The sequence below is a fragment of the Typopeltis vanoorti genome, unplaced genomic scaffold (assembly GCF_054136105.1).
Source record: "Typopeltis vanoorti isolate ZY-2024b unplaced genomic scaffold, IOZ_Tvanoo_1.0 HiC_scaffold_450, whole genome shotgun sequence".
NCBI classification, from domain to species: Eukaryota; Metazoa; Arthropoda; class Arachnida; order Uropygi; family Thelyphonidae; genus Typopeltis; species Typopeltis vanoorti.
The window spans coordinates 1-14,009 of NW_028328108.1; the positions used below are offsets into that span (position 1 = coordinate 1).

The following is a 14,009-nucleotide window of genomic DNA, read 5'->3' on the forward strand; positions in this document are numbered from 1 at the left end:
TTACAAGCGACCAACGCCATGATATGAACGTCAATATCTGACTGGCTTAGATTTTGACCGCTGACACCACACAGTCAGGGTTGAATTTTTCCTCTGATCGTCTTCGAATTGTCTGTCTGTCGTCGGCACCCTGCAGTTTAAACTTTTCCTCCTCAGAAATAATTACTCCTTTCCTCTGATCAAGGAACTATGTGGCATGCTTTTTGCACCAATTATACGTATCCAATCTCATCGTTTTGGTTTCGATGGTTTCTTTTTAGGAACTTGTCCATCAGTCCCTGTCGAATGAATCTTCTCCTGACAGCTTCAGAGCTTGCCGCAACTTCCGTTTGTTCTTCTTAGTCCCATGTCAATTCTCCGGACGACGCACAGCGATTTCTGGGGCAGAGTTTCCTATTTTCTCGCAAATAAGAACACTAGCTCTTTCTCTCTATTTATAGCATAAATAGAGGGAAATAGCAACCCGTCGCAATGATAAAAGATACAGTACAACGAAATATCCAATGATAAAAATTGCGAAATTGGCTCTTTAACTACTAAAATCTATATTTATGTAAGGTGATGCGTTTTCTCTGAATATGAGTGTATCTCTTCCAAATGTCTAATTAGTCTGCAATTTGATTTACGTGATGAAAGTTCACAGAAGACGTGGTATGTGCAATACCGGATCCAATAGATAACAATACAGTTCTTTTTTCTGATGTTATTTTTATGTTAACTATTTTAATATTTATTTTCATGTGTTTATAATTTTAATTTTACATGTTAAAATTTATTAACATTGAGGATATCTAGCGAAGTCTTTAATAAGTAAACACACTTACCCAGTGAAGGGTCAATCACATAAGGAACTACATTATTCGGCCAATACTTTGCAGGATTCACAATAGCATTTCTATCCTGTAAATGTAGTTTTATTTGATTAGATAGCATTCGTTTAACTTCCTTAGGTGACATTGATGCTTAAATTATGTTATTATTTCTTAGATAGATATAAATAAATAAATGCATATATTACTTTGATAAATAGAAACGTATATAAATAACATTTATTTAAATAAAAACATATATAAATAAAACGTAAAAAAACAGAATAATTATTTATTTGTTTATTCGACGTTTAGTTGCTTTTAACATTACATAAAGTAAACTAAATATTTATTTTCATACATGAACTCACATGTGGATCAATTCCTGCGATGTCGCCTTGAAACAAGTCTGAAAAAAAACATTTCATTATGTTATCGATATACGTATGTCCATCAAAATTATTAGAATTTAAAAACTAAGGAACTTGGACTTTTCAGTTGTGTGTGGATGAGATTTCACAAAACAAGTGGATTTTAATGAAAAGGACACCGAAGCAGCTCACAATCTCTATAACGCACAAACAGTCAAGCACAAATATAAAATTTAGATCCAAGAACAGGAGGGATAGATGAATAGAAGGCAATAAGAAAAAAATACAAAGCACAAGAGATGTAAGTGGTAATTGTAAAGATGGCAAAATATCCTTGAATGAACGTTTCTCTGCGAATGTGAAACATTTACTGTATGCAGCAAAAAATATAGCCAGGACAAACAGTATCTCTGGTTGAAGGACGGTAACTTATTCATGAGAGAAGATAACACGCATATATGGAGGATAAAGTGTGGAGAAGACCTTCAAAACTTTACAAATCACGAATGAATCTCTGACTACTTTATGATGAACATTGGTATAACTGCTTTTGGTCATTGTATAATTTGAAGAGATATAACAGAATTGGGAAGATTTTTCCATTTCAGTAATGCGCCTACTCTAAAAGTCATAAAACGATGTAAACAACTTAGAGATAAGATGTTTGAAAAGCACACAAATTATGCTAACAGCGAATACTACAAGAACTGCTTCAGATAGTTATAGTAACCAAATAAGCTTTAAATTGAAAGAAGAAAAAATCGAGTATTACTGTAATGAATTTTTTAAATGTGAAATGTAAATAATCAACATAATGGGGATGCAAAAATGAGTACTGGAGAAGATAAAAACAAACGACTGTTATTTACTTTATTTAAATAAACAGGAAATATTTGGCAAACCAAACAGACTTATTAGCTCGTCTCCTTTTAATGTGAGGTAAAACAGCAACACTTTCCAAGTTTAAAGAAATTATGGAAGAATAATGAATGGATTTACTTACTGGGGTTTTCCATTGCTTCGTGCATTTTGGCCACTGAAAAAAAGTAAATGAATAAAAATAAATAATCATAATATATAAGTACGAATATCTACCGATAATTATTATTGTTACCACGTGCAGATTTACTTTCACTAATACATTAATTATGTAATTTTAATCACGTTATTAAATTTAAATGTTTGCAATCATCACGGATGCTTTATTTCTAGAACTTCCAAATGAAGTCATTTAACATATTAATGAACTGTAGTAGCTTTCTGAAAGATTAATTCAATCAATATATAAACATTTGAGAATATTTCACCAGAGCGTGCCGAACATTTCCTTGTATTTTTATACTTTACTTGATATGCGTGTTTTTCTACAGATAAATTGAAAGTGTAATTAACGATTAATCTAGTTAAATGGATTGATTCGATTATTTTATAGCAAACATAAAATTTTATTGTTAAATGATGTAAAACATGCAAATTTGCAAAAATAATATTGACTACAAACAGTTAGAAACTCTCAAAAACTAAGGTTTTCAACTCTTTTATATGGATTCAAATACGATGCAAATGTGGTCAAAACATTAAGTGACCATCTTCGGTACTATTCCGTTACACTTAGGTAGCAATTACTGCCCGATAATTACAAAAAAGTCTTGAAAAAACTATATAGAAAAAAAGACTTACCCTCTGCTGGTGTGGGTGTCCTTCCCCCAATTACCAGGGCAACCGCTGCCAGGATTAAAACGATCGACGTCGCCATCTTTGGAAACTGATTGTAAATTCCGTTGGTTCCTGCTATTTATGTTAAGTTATTGTGGTCACGTGGATAAAGCTCCGGTTTTGAATTGATAACAAATATCTAAGAGTACTGACTATCACTTTTTTTGAAAAAAAAACACCATCTGGTATTTCTCTCAGTGGAAGACTGCGTATGAGAATTTTACATATGCCCACTCGTGACGTCATACGTGTCCTTGTCCAAGCCTTGCATTTTAGATGCAGTTCGAAAACAATCCACAGCTTTACCTTTTATTATGTCTTTATTTAATGATGAATGTTTGGACAATATAATTCTGAACATTATTTGCAAAGTATATGCGCAGTATGATTGAAATATGTTTGGCTTGGTGCGAACTGAATTTACCTGCTTCAGTGTTTTTTTTAACATTCCAAGCAACGCTCGATTTACAAATAAACTAGACAAATTAGTGACTATTTCTTGTTTCGAAATATTAACCCTGGAAGATACTTCTTGATCAACAACTACTCCAACACAAACTGTCAGGTGTGGCTAGTTGAAATTTCCAATTTTCTTTCTATCTTCCCAAATTCTTATTTCGTGAATACTGTTCCATTTTCAGGTTTATTTTTTCTAAATCTTCTCATAAGGTTTCTCACCCCTTTCCAATTTAATCACAGCCTCCTTGTCCTCAATTTTCATTTTACACATTCTTCTTGGTATATCTTCTAAAGTCATTTTCACTCTCTGGAGCAGAATCTCCAGATTAACTATCCCTTAGCCAATCCACAGTCAATATTTATTATAGGAAAGCTTGGAAAGACGTTTACTGACACCACAGTGCGAGGAACAAACTGCCCACCTTAATAAGATGTAGGACCCCCTTTCTCTTCGATGACTGCAACAATCCTTCAAGGAATACTTTCCAGAGGCGTAAGATAGCGATCAATGAGAATTTTGGAGCATTCTTCCTTTAGGCATGTAATGAGGTCCTGGAGTGATGTGGAACGGCCGTCCTTCACAACCGAAGCACCACTGATGCTTCGGTTCATCCCACAGATGTTCAGTACGGTTGAGACCAGGACTCTGTGGAAGCTAGTCATTTGTGGATATTTTCATGTCCAAAACCCACTCAGTTACACATAGGCTATTTTGGTCTTGCTAAAAGACACAATTTGGAATTCACAAAACGCTATCCGAGAGATATGAGAACATTCTGGATAATGCAGATCCTCTTAAGGATCTGCATTATCCAGAATGTTCTGATAACTCTCGGATGTGAATATTCTCGGCCCAACAAAGAGTCGTTTTCCCTGGTCGGAGACCGAAACAGGGAAAACGGGACCATATCATCCACTGTCACCTCCGAATTTCGTACTTGAGATTATGCAGCCTAGTAGTAAGAGACGTTCCTCGGGCATCCCACACACCAAGGTCTGTTCATCTACTCAGTATAGGTATAGTGTGATTCTTCGCTCCATAACACAACTTTCCACGCTTCCACGTCCCTGTACACGCTGTTTGCACCACTGAAGATGGCGCTCATAATGGTTGCGGTAATGTGGGGCTTGCAAACTGCGGTCGTGACATGGAAACTCATGTTGTGAGCCTCGGGTTTGAATGTTTATGTTCAGGATCACGTTCCATGCGATGCTTGGAACTCTTTATTGAACATGTCGGACGACAAATGTTTTTTTTTACATATTATCCTTCGTAGCACCGTGCAATTACGTTGAGTGTGGTGAATCGTCCACTGCGGGTAGCATTTGCAGTTGACAATGTGATGGACGAATTTCTCAAAAATTTACCGAACAAACAGGCCTTCAACATGCCGCCTTTCACAATGCTTCTTTCAACTCCGTTAGTTCCTTTCTCGAAGCCATTTGACCCGGAATTCAGTTGCGCTGACTTGGGACATCATATTCCTCCAATTGTTACCTTCAATCGAGAGTTCTCAAGCATTTCTCCAACTTTCTAGTACTAAAGCTTTCCTAATGCTTCTTATTCTTTCTTTACTTGTTTTTTGCTAACATTCTCCTTAAAGCTCTCATTTCCATTGCTTGTCTCATTTTTGTTAATCTCCGTTTTTCTTCTGCATAGCACAAAATGATAAAAACATAACTTCTGTTAATCAAAGCTTGTACTTCGAAGGGACTTCTTTTTCCCAACGTAAGCTAATCACAAACTTAAAAAAAGATTTATCCCAGTTAACTCCTTCTTAATGTTTCCTTAATCCAAATTTCTGTCAATAGAAAGTGCACTTCTCGGATAGGATATCCGCGAACTAGATCCTCTCTCTCTAATTCATGAGATTTTAATCCTTACATATGTGAAATAATTTCAGCTTTGGTTTAATAAGTAATAACACCTAAAGACGTATTTTCAACTCGTTAAATGGTCTCATACAGAGATGGGAGGGACTCAAGAAAAATATTAAAATCGGCCATAGATCATATTCGTATTATTGTTATAAATGTATCAGAATATAAAGCGACATGAGACCACCAGGAGATGAAAAAGTACTGTTTGGCCTCTAGAGTTGGGTTTCTAGATTATGTAACGTAACCTTACTCGTGGTACTCAGTTAGTGTGAATAGATGAACAGGAAGCAAGAGGATCTTCCCTCTATTTTTATAAATTTCTATTTTTTTACTAAAAACCTGCACAATATTTGGCGACAGTCAATCGATTCTGTGCCCTGCTGTTACTTTACACATGACCTTCTACTGATAATCTTCTGTTATTTAGTATCAAGTGGCGCAAGCACATTGCGGTGTTTGATAATCTACTGTATCCGAGGTCTATATGTATGCAGGGCAATAAACTACTTGTTGACAGATTCTTTTGGCAAAAGAAAGAGGTATCGTACCTTGTTTATTCTATTCACAGGCCGATATAAACATATTTTTAACATTAAACATAAATACTGTATGTGAAATAACATCTGGTTGCTAGGAAACGTGTTGCTACGCAGTATAATCCATGTATTCCTTCTTAACATACTATCTAGGTGGCCTTGTAATGAAGCAAATTGCAGTAGTATTCCTGTTTATCAGAATCGCCAGAGCATGGTTTTCGGTACTTATCAAGAAGCCGGCCTGGTTGGCCGAGGGGTTAGTGTATCCGCTCTCCAGTCAAGAGGCTGTGGGTTCGAGTTCCGCGTAGGCATGGGTGTTGTGATTGTCTTCCATCTTCATACATTCACTCATACAATTATTGATACACGCTCCCAATATGGACTGGGTCACCATGAGAGTAGTAGACCCAACGCTCCCTCAATGAGAGAAGCCTTTACCCTGTAGTAGGTAGAAAACAGGCTGTTCATCGTCGCATTCCACTAGAATCCGATATTTGTAAAATATTAATTATCTGACATATATGAGCTGACAAGAAATCCATACGTGATACCTCCTCTCTAACAATTCGCAACTTGAACTCTTCATATATTCTGACTATGGACGCAAACCTTTAATACCAAATCTTTAATACCAAAGTTGAAATCTAACAGAGAAATCCATCATTGAAAAATACTGAAACATACAATCGACGACTTGTAAGAGTTCTCATAATTCAGATGAAACCAGATGTGTTTGTTTAAAACCACAGTGGTTATCGATGATTTTGTACCGATGTACCCCCCTCTATGCCTATTACAGATTCGAGATGAGTAATCGCATTTTGATTTCAAACAGACACTGTTATTTTGATCATTTCTATGTCAAATGTCTATGTAAAAAGAGAAAGGTACTAGCAGAATGAAGTGCATACCCGCATTTCTTTAAAATATTTCCACGATTCTTACTGTTGCACAAACAATCAGTGAAAAGTTGGATCATTATAATGCTATATTCAAACAGGACTTTTGCATGGAAATTCCACAGAGTATGCAACACAGAATTGCTCAAAATTCCAGCATAAAATATGAGCTAATTTTTCAAGTACTCCGACATATAGCCCTAGTACAATCTAGAAGAGGCATTTCTACTCGATATCACATATTAATATATTCAAATTAAAAACGTCGTCTTGACAGCCTTCGTACGCTTTCTTCAATTGACGAGGGTGTACTATGGTTCATCGTTCGATATTACAGGATCCTAGACGTATATTATGTATATTATGGCAAGATGATTTTATTAGGATTGTTGAGTTCGGAAAATGAGAAAAGCTGAAAACAGAGTGGAATGGAGATGAGATCTTTGTCCAGCAGTCAACTGATCCATGTTGAAAAAGAAGAAGAGAAATAATCGAAAGGGGATAGTACAGAATAGTAGGTGAAAGGGGGGTGGGGAATGCTACTTGGAGATTCTTTAATCACGTCGAGTAATTCATCCTTGTTCTTCAAACCCGACTAGAATGAACATCGCAGGCCTGTGTATGATTCGATCACGAATTTGTTCCTCAATGGCGATCCTTCTATTATGCATTTGAATACTCCATGAACCTTACTAGTTTCTGTAGTTCCGTCACAAACCGTTATTAGACGTTTGCCTTCTGACCCCAAATTAGAATAAGTTCTTGATGTATCATTTAAGAAATGAGAAGTATAGAACGTTCATCGATTGCATTCTCTACTGTGATTTGACAAGTGATTTCTCCACGGACGATGATATTTTAAGTTATTGATTATCAACTCTCCCAGAGACACCAATGGTAGTGCGGATAAATAACTCGATCGATGTACGTGACGGAACTTTAACGAATATTTTAATGCTTACAAAGTACAAACTACTGGATAAACAACATCGGCGTGTAATGACACACTCGTTATCGATGTCCTTTTCGTTATTCGGGTTATTAGGAAGTTCAATAACAAAGTTTTCTCGATGATATTGCTGTTTACACAAATGGCTAGACTGAGAATAATCGTTGGGCTATGAACCACTGGAATCACTTATACTTATATAGTGCTCTATCGTTCATGCGTTAGTTTATGAGAAGAATTCTCTACTTGGAATTCATAGTCCTAAGCATTTGCACTTCAACATCTAAAAATCTCCCTCTTCTGATCATGGATGCTAATCAAATCCCTTAAACTACAATCTCACATCGTCCTATTCTCATACCTCTAACCAACACTAGGCTAAAAAAAATGAATGATCTATTTTTACTAAATGGATAGATTTTTGTTTTGAATTATGACAGAAATACTTTAATTCTATGGAACTGATGCATTGAATCTGTAAGTTGCGTGTGCTCTTCTTTCCCTCCATTATGAGAAGAAGCACTCACTACCACCACCTCGGTAGAAATCTGGACAGCTCACATTCAGAGGGGGGGGGGATTATAAGGGTTCTTCGCGTCCTAAACGTGATTTGAGCCTACTTTGATTCCAACTCAAGACATCATCCATAGCGAGAAAGCTACGGATGCTCCAAGTCCAGTAATAGCACACCACACAAGAACTTACTAATTTCGTATGCAATAAAATATCAAAAAAAAAAAATCAGCTATCACCTTTTTATTCCTGTGTAAGGTGTAAGCGAGGCCGTTTTAATCCAATCTAACTTTTGGAGACTGATGGGTGCAAGATTGAAATGCCCCTTCAACATCCGTTGAATAACTGAATACTAAGTACAAATGATGATTTTCACTAGCGTGTGTGACGTCGCGATAATCACCTGATTATTGGAGAACTGAGGTATCAAGAGAGAGAGAGAGAGAGAGAGAGAGAGAGAAGATGATTAATTTGAGAGCATAGTAACCGACTTATCTGAGTTTTCTTAATTCCCTTTACTAATGTGCTAAATTTTTTAAAATTTTTTGAGTGGAACTAAAAAAATAATCCAATAATTTCTTATATTCCCAAAGGAATTAGGTGGAACTCCTTGACCATTAACTTTATGAAGATCTATTGGCAGTTAAAATTCACCCATCAGCGAACATTGATAGTGAGCTCAAGAACAATGAATCAAGACTTTCAGTCTGGGCCCAAATCGACTAACTCTGGAATTGGCTGAAGAACGCCCTAAAAAGACTCCTCCAATCATCAACTGGAATCAAAATTATAATGGTTTTTGATTCGTAGTCGAATGCTATGGAAACAAACGCCATTCCCATAAAGTTACACGGGCACAAAATAAATAAATAAATAAATAAATAAATTTATTTATTTATTTAATGGGGATACACGAATGACCAATGTTCCGGGGTTAAGGCAGACTCTCAAGAAGGGTAAATCATGGATTATTGAACGTTTATACGAGCTCGTATGATATGCAGGAGAAATATTCAGTGCCTAAGTAATATCATGCGTACCATGACAGGATACGTGGACGTAATTAAATTCGAATGCTGTAATTGGAAAAGCCTCAGTTCGAATGCTCTAAGACACCTTCTAACTCACCTTTGGGTGCTTCGCACCCAAAGGTGAGTTAGAAGGTGTCTAAGAGGAAGGGAACATTTTTCCCCCCTTAGCAGACACCTCTTACGCTATGGACACACATATATTTCAGATACACCCCACTCGTTTTTCGGGGTGCAACATGTGAATGGCAAGAAGAGTTTTAGTTTTGGGAAGAGATAGAATTCACAGGGAGCCAAATCTGGGGAATAGCATGGATGTTCCAACAATTCATAATGCAGATCCCTTAATTTTCCCATTGCCAAAACACTTTTGTTGTCAAAAGTGTTTTGCCCGTGTGTCTTTTCTCAATAATTTTTCGTCTAGTGTGGTTGAAAGATCGGAATAACATCCAACGGTTATTGTTTTACCCTTTTCAAGATAATTAATATCCCAATACACCGATGCAATGACCTTTCCTGCTGATGGAACCGACTTTGTCTTTGGCGCTAAACAACCGGCTTCTGTCCAATGTTTTGACTGTTGTTTGGATTTTTGGTGTAATGAATCCAAGCCTCATCCGTAGTAATAAATCGACGCACAAAATCAGTTTTATTCTTGTTAAAACGCTCCAAGCACTGTTCAGATAATTTCATGCGAGTGCGTTTTGATCTGCTGTGAGCAAGCGCGGCACCCATCTTAAACGAAGCTCTTTCATTTGCAATTCTTCATGCAAAATATATCCTACACGTTCTTTTGAAATGCTTATAGTCTCAACAATTTCACGCACTTTGACTCTCCGGTCATCCAATACCATATATAGGATGCACTTGATCAATGATTTCTGGTGTTGCTACACTTTTTGAACTTCCTTCTCATCGATCATCTTCAAGACTGATACGGAAACGTTTAAACTCGGCAGCCCTCATATTGTTGACAACGAAGGAGACCAGTGCCCATAAACTTTTATTACCTTCGAATGAATTTCTTTTGCCGTTAAACCTTCTTTTACAAAAAATTTTATAACTGCAGGATACTCAATTTTATCCATTTCAAATGATACAGACAACACTTACTTCAGATCGCTGTATAAAGCAAATACTTGATAGAACGAATTGCAATTTCACATCAATGCTTATGACAGATGTACCAACTTAGAAAAACAAAATCTTGCCGATAGTGTTGCACCTATGGTCGAGGCATCATATATATATATATATATATATATATATATATATATATATATATATATATCCGAACAGCATTACACTGGCTTCTCTGTCACCTTATAGACGCAAGCAGAGCCAAAGTAAACATCAAAGCATTTCATCGTTACCTTCCAATATTACGTTACATGACAGCTTTCTTTGTATAGAATCACTATGTCGTTCAGGCAAGCAAATGAAACTGCTTTGGCTACAAAGATAAATGCAAAATTAAGGAAAACTTTCAAAAAGTTCACAACACGACAGATGAGAACACCCCCTAGATATAATGTACTCGCCTCCCAGGGAAAGCACTGAATAGGATCACCTATAAAAGGAAGGTAACAGACATTCAAGGCAGCAGTTTGGGAGAACACAGCTGCTCAGTAGACCCAGAGGGTTCTCCTTCCATCTCCAGTGTGGCCCATCAACACAAACAGTGCAGCGTGCACTTCATGAGATGGGATTTTTCGGGCCTCGGCGAAGAGGGAGCATTTAATCTCGGATGCGAATGCAGGGCGGTGTAAGCCCTGGACCAATGACCAGTTGGTGAAAGTGATATGGAGTGATGAGAGTCGCTTTACTCTCCACCCGTCGGATATACATGTGGGGGTCTTGTTTTTATGTGGCCCTCAGGAGGGACTTCACCACGACTGTCTCGTGGCCACAGTGAAGGATTATGGTGGTGGTAGTGTAGTCATGGTATGGGCAATGGTCTGTACTGCAGGTGAAGCCCATATACGGTGTGGGCACGAAACTCAATGCTTCTATGTAGCAGGAGGTGCTGGCTAACCATCTTCCTGGAGGGAATGCGGAGTTCTATGGGAAGGTAACCGATTGTTTCTTCCAGCAGGTCAGAGGTTGGCATTAATCTGTTGCCTTGGCCGCCCCAGAGTCCTGATTGAAAACCAAGTGAAGTGATGTGGGATATTCTGGCGCGCGCATACACCTGTGCAAACTACCTATCACCAACCGATGTACATGTTTGGGCGTTTGAAGACAGAATGGCAACCTATCCCACCAGAACAGTGTCAGCAACTTGCAGACAGCGATTATTGCTGCAATAAGTGACCCAACATAAAGAATTGATTAGAAAGAAATTAACAAAAGAATTTAAAATTTATTTGATTATTACATGGCTTTATATCAAATCGGACTAAGCGAAATAAAAACGTCCACTAACATTATATGTTGATAACGCATTATTAACATTTCTGTTGTTTTTTAAGACATGCGTGAAGAATAATTATAATATCGTACCATTGTAATTGTTTAGTGCTCATAGGTATATGGCAGTATTCTCTGCTTCTGACATTAAATCAAAAAGGTTTATATTCACTTGTTAAAAATAACCCAGCAAAGAATCATTTGATTCTTTGCTGGGTTATTTTTTAATCTTATGAACACATTAAATTTAAAATGTGCTAACTTTATGAAAAAAGAGAATCCATTATTATACAAAACTTCGATTACTATGAAATGTGATCATGAAAATAAAAACATAAAAATATTGTTATACTATTTTAGAGTTAAGTGTGGGTATCACCATATTTCAGTGCTTTTTTTTTCTTTTTTTGCATTTTACGTGCATGAAATATAAGACGTTTTGATTTTTCATCAGGATAGAATACAATTCTCAATAAATCTGTTTCAAATATTATATATTATCCGATTCAGTCTTTCCTTTAGTATTTGGCTCAATGGACAGCCAAGCTTAAATAACTTGATTTCTCAGAAACTTGATACTTCTTGTCGTTGGCGTTGGGGGTGGGGGTTTAATGCTATCAGCATTGTCTGCTGTTGCTGTAAACTGCAATTCTTCTTTGGGCGGTTTTTCAGGATGAAAACTCCCCTCCCCCCAGCCTCCTTGCGCGTGAGACCAGCTAATTCAGCTTTAACTAAAAAACCCTGATAAATGTTTTTTGCATCATAGAATTGTTTCGAACCCAGGTCCTTCCAACCACAAACTTAGTCGAAACTGACTTAGCTACGGAGAATCTATATATTATTTTTCTATAAATATTATAAAAAATATCAAGAAGAATATACATTATTATTATTATTATTTTTATTATCATTATTATTATCTGAGATCCCCAGATAGTCAAGGACTTATTGAGGGAGGCTGTAAATCACCCAAACCAGCTATCATACCTTCCCTTAAATTCAATCACACTAAACGCACTCACTATCCGTAAGAGCAAATTATTCCTCTCATTCACTGCACTCGGGGGAAAAAACCTAGCCCTTACCCATTTCTTGACTGCAAATAAATTTAACTTCTATGGTTACCCCACATGTTCTCTCCCCACCTTCCATATAACGAAAAATTTCACCATTTGAAATGCTATAACACCCATTCAGAAGTTTATAGATATCTAACATATCATCCCTCTTTCTTCTGTTAACCAGTCTGTATTCCACGTACTCGCAATCTTTCTTCACAATCTAAATTCCATAATCCAGATATAATTTTTGTAACTCGTCTTTGCACCCTTCCCATAGATTTTTATCGCCTAGAACGCGGAGGGCCAAATCTGCGCGCAATAATACATGTGTGATCTTACTGAAGATCACACATGTATTATTGCGCGAACTTTGACATGTAAGGAACGCTTCAACATCGCAATTATCCTCTGAATTGAATTTGTAACTTTTGCTATGTGACCTTTGAACTTTAAATTCCTATCCGCCAATACGCTAAGATGCTTTGTCTCTTCAGTTTCATGTATCATAACCCCGCTAATATAATATGCTGCTGGAACCCTAATCACGCCAAAGTGCATAACTTTACACTTACTAACATTAAACTGTTAGCCATTTTTGTTTGCCCAAATTTCCAGTCCATTCAAATCATTTCGTAATTGCTGAACATAAGTAGCATCCCTGATTGCCCGTGCCTATCTTCACATCATCGGCAAACAATTCACATCTGATGTTAGATCCTTCTCGATGTCATTAATTTATAGATTGAACAATAATGGCCCGAGGACTGAACCCTGAGGAACACTACTGATCACCTTAAATCTGGTGGATTCACACCCCAGTATACCACTTTTTGATATCTGTCTGTCAACCATCCCCTTCTCCAAGTCAAGAGTTTATATTCTGGATCCATATTCTCTAGTTTATACAACAGCCTTTCGTGTGGTATCCAATCAAATGCCTTAGCAAAATCCAACATCATTATACTATCCAACTCGGCCGTAACATTGTTATAAAATATGAGCAAATTGCTAAAACATGACTTCCTTTAGTAAACCCATCCTGTTCCTTGCAGAGTATAGCATGTTTGTCTACTCATTTCTGTATGCGAGTTCTTACCGACTTCTCTGAAATCTTCACTACCACAACAGAGATAGTGAAAGGTCGGTAATTGGACACATCACTTTTTGCACCACACTTGAACAACGGAACTATCACACATTTCTTCGATTCCTGTGGTATTAGTCCTGAGCTGAGACTCAAGTTATGCAAACGTAAAGGCGTAGCCAATTCGGCTGACCATTCCTTTATCAAACACTGATATTCCATCTGTCCCTAGAGACAAATTTTTATGCAACCTCTTTTTCACGAACCTCTAACTCTTCATCTAATGTAGCAGTA

The 14,009-nt window shown here is 36.9% G+C and overlaps 1 long non-coding RNA gene across 1 annotated transcript; it reads right to left on the reverse strand.

Annotated features, from left to right (window-relative positions):
• Nucleotides 1-824: 824 nt before the first annotated feature.
• LOC150092136 (uncharacterized) lies at nucleotides 825-2,928 on the reverse strand. Its single transcript, XR_016550618.1, has 4 exons — nucleotides 2,861-2,928; nucleotides 2,184-2,216; nucleotides 1,181-1,218; nucleotides 825-900 (listed from the first exon to the last, which is right to left on the reverse strand). It is a non-coding gene; the product is annotated as an uncharacterized LOC150092136 (long non-coding RNA).
• Nucleotides 2,929-14,009: the final 11,081 nt, after the last annotated feature.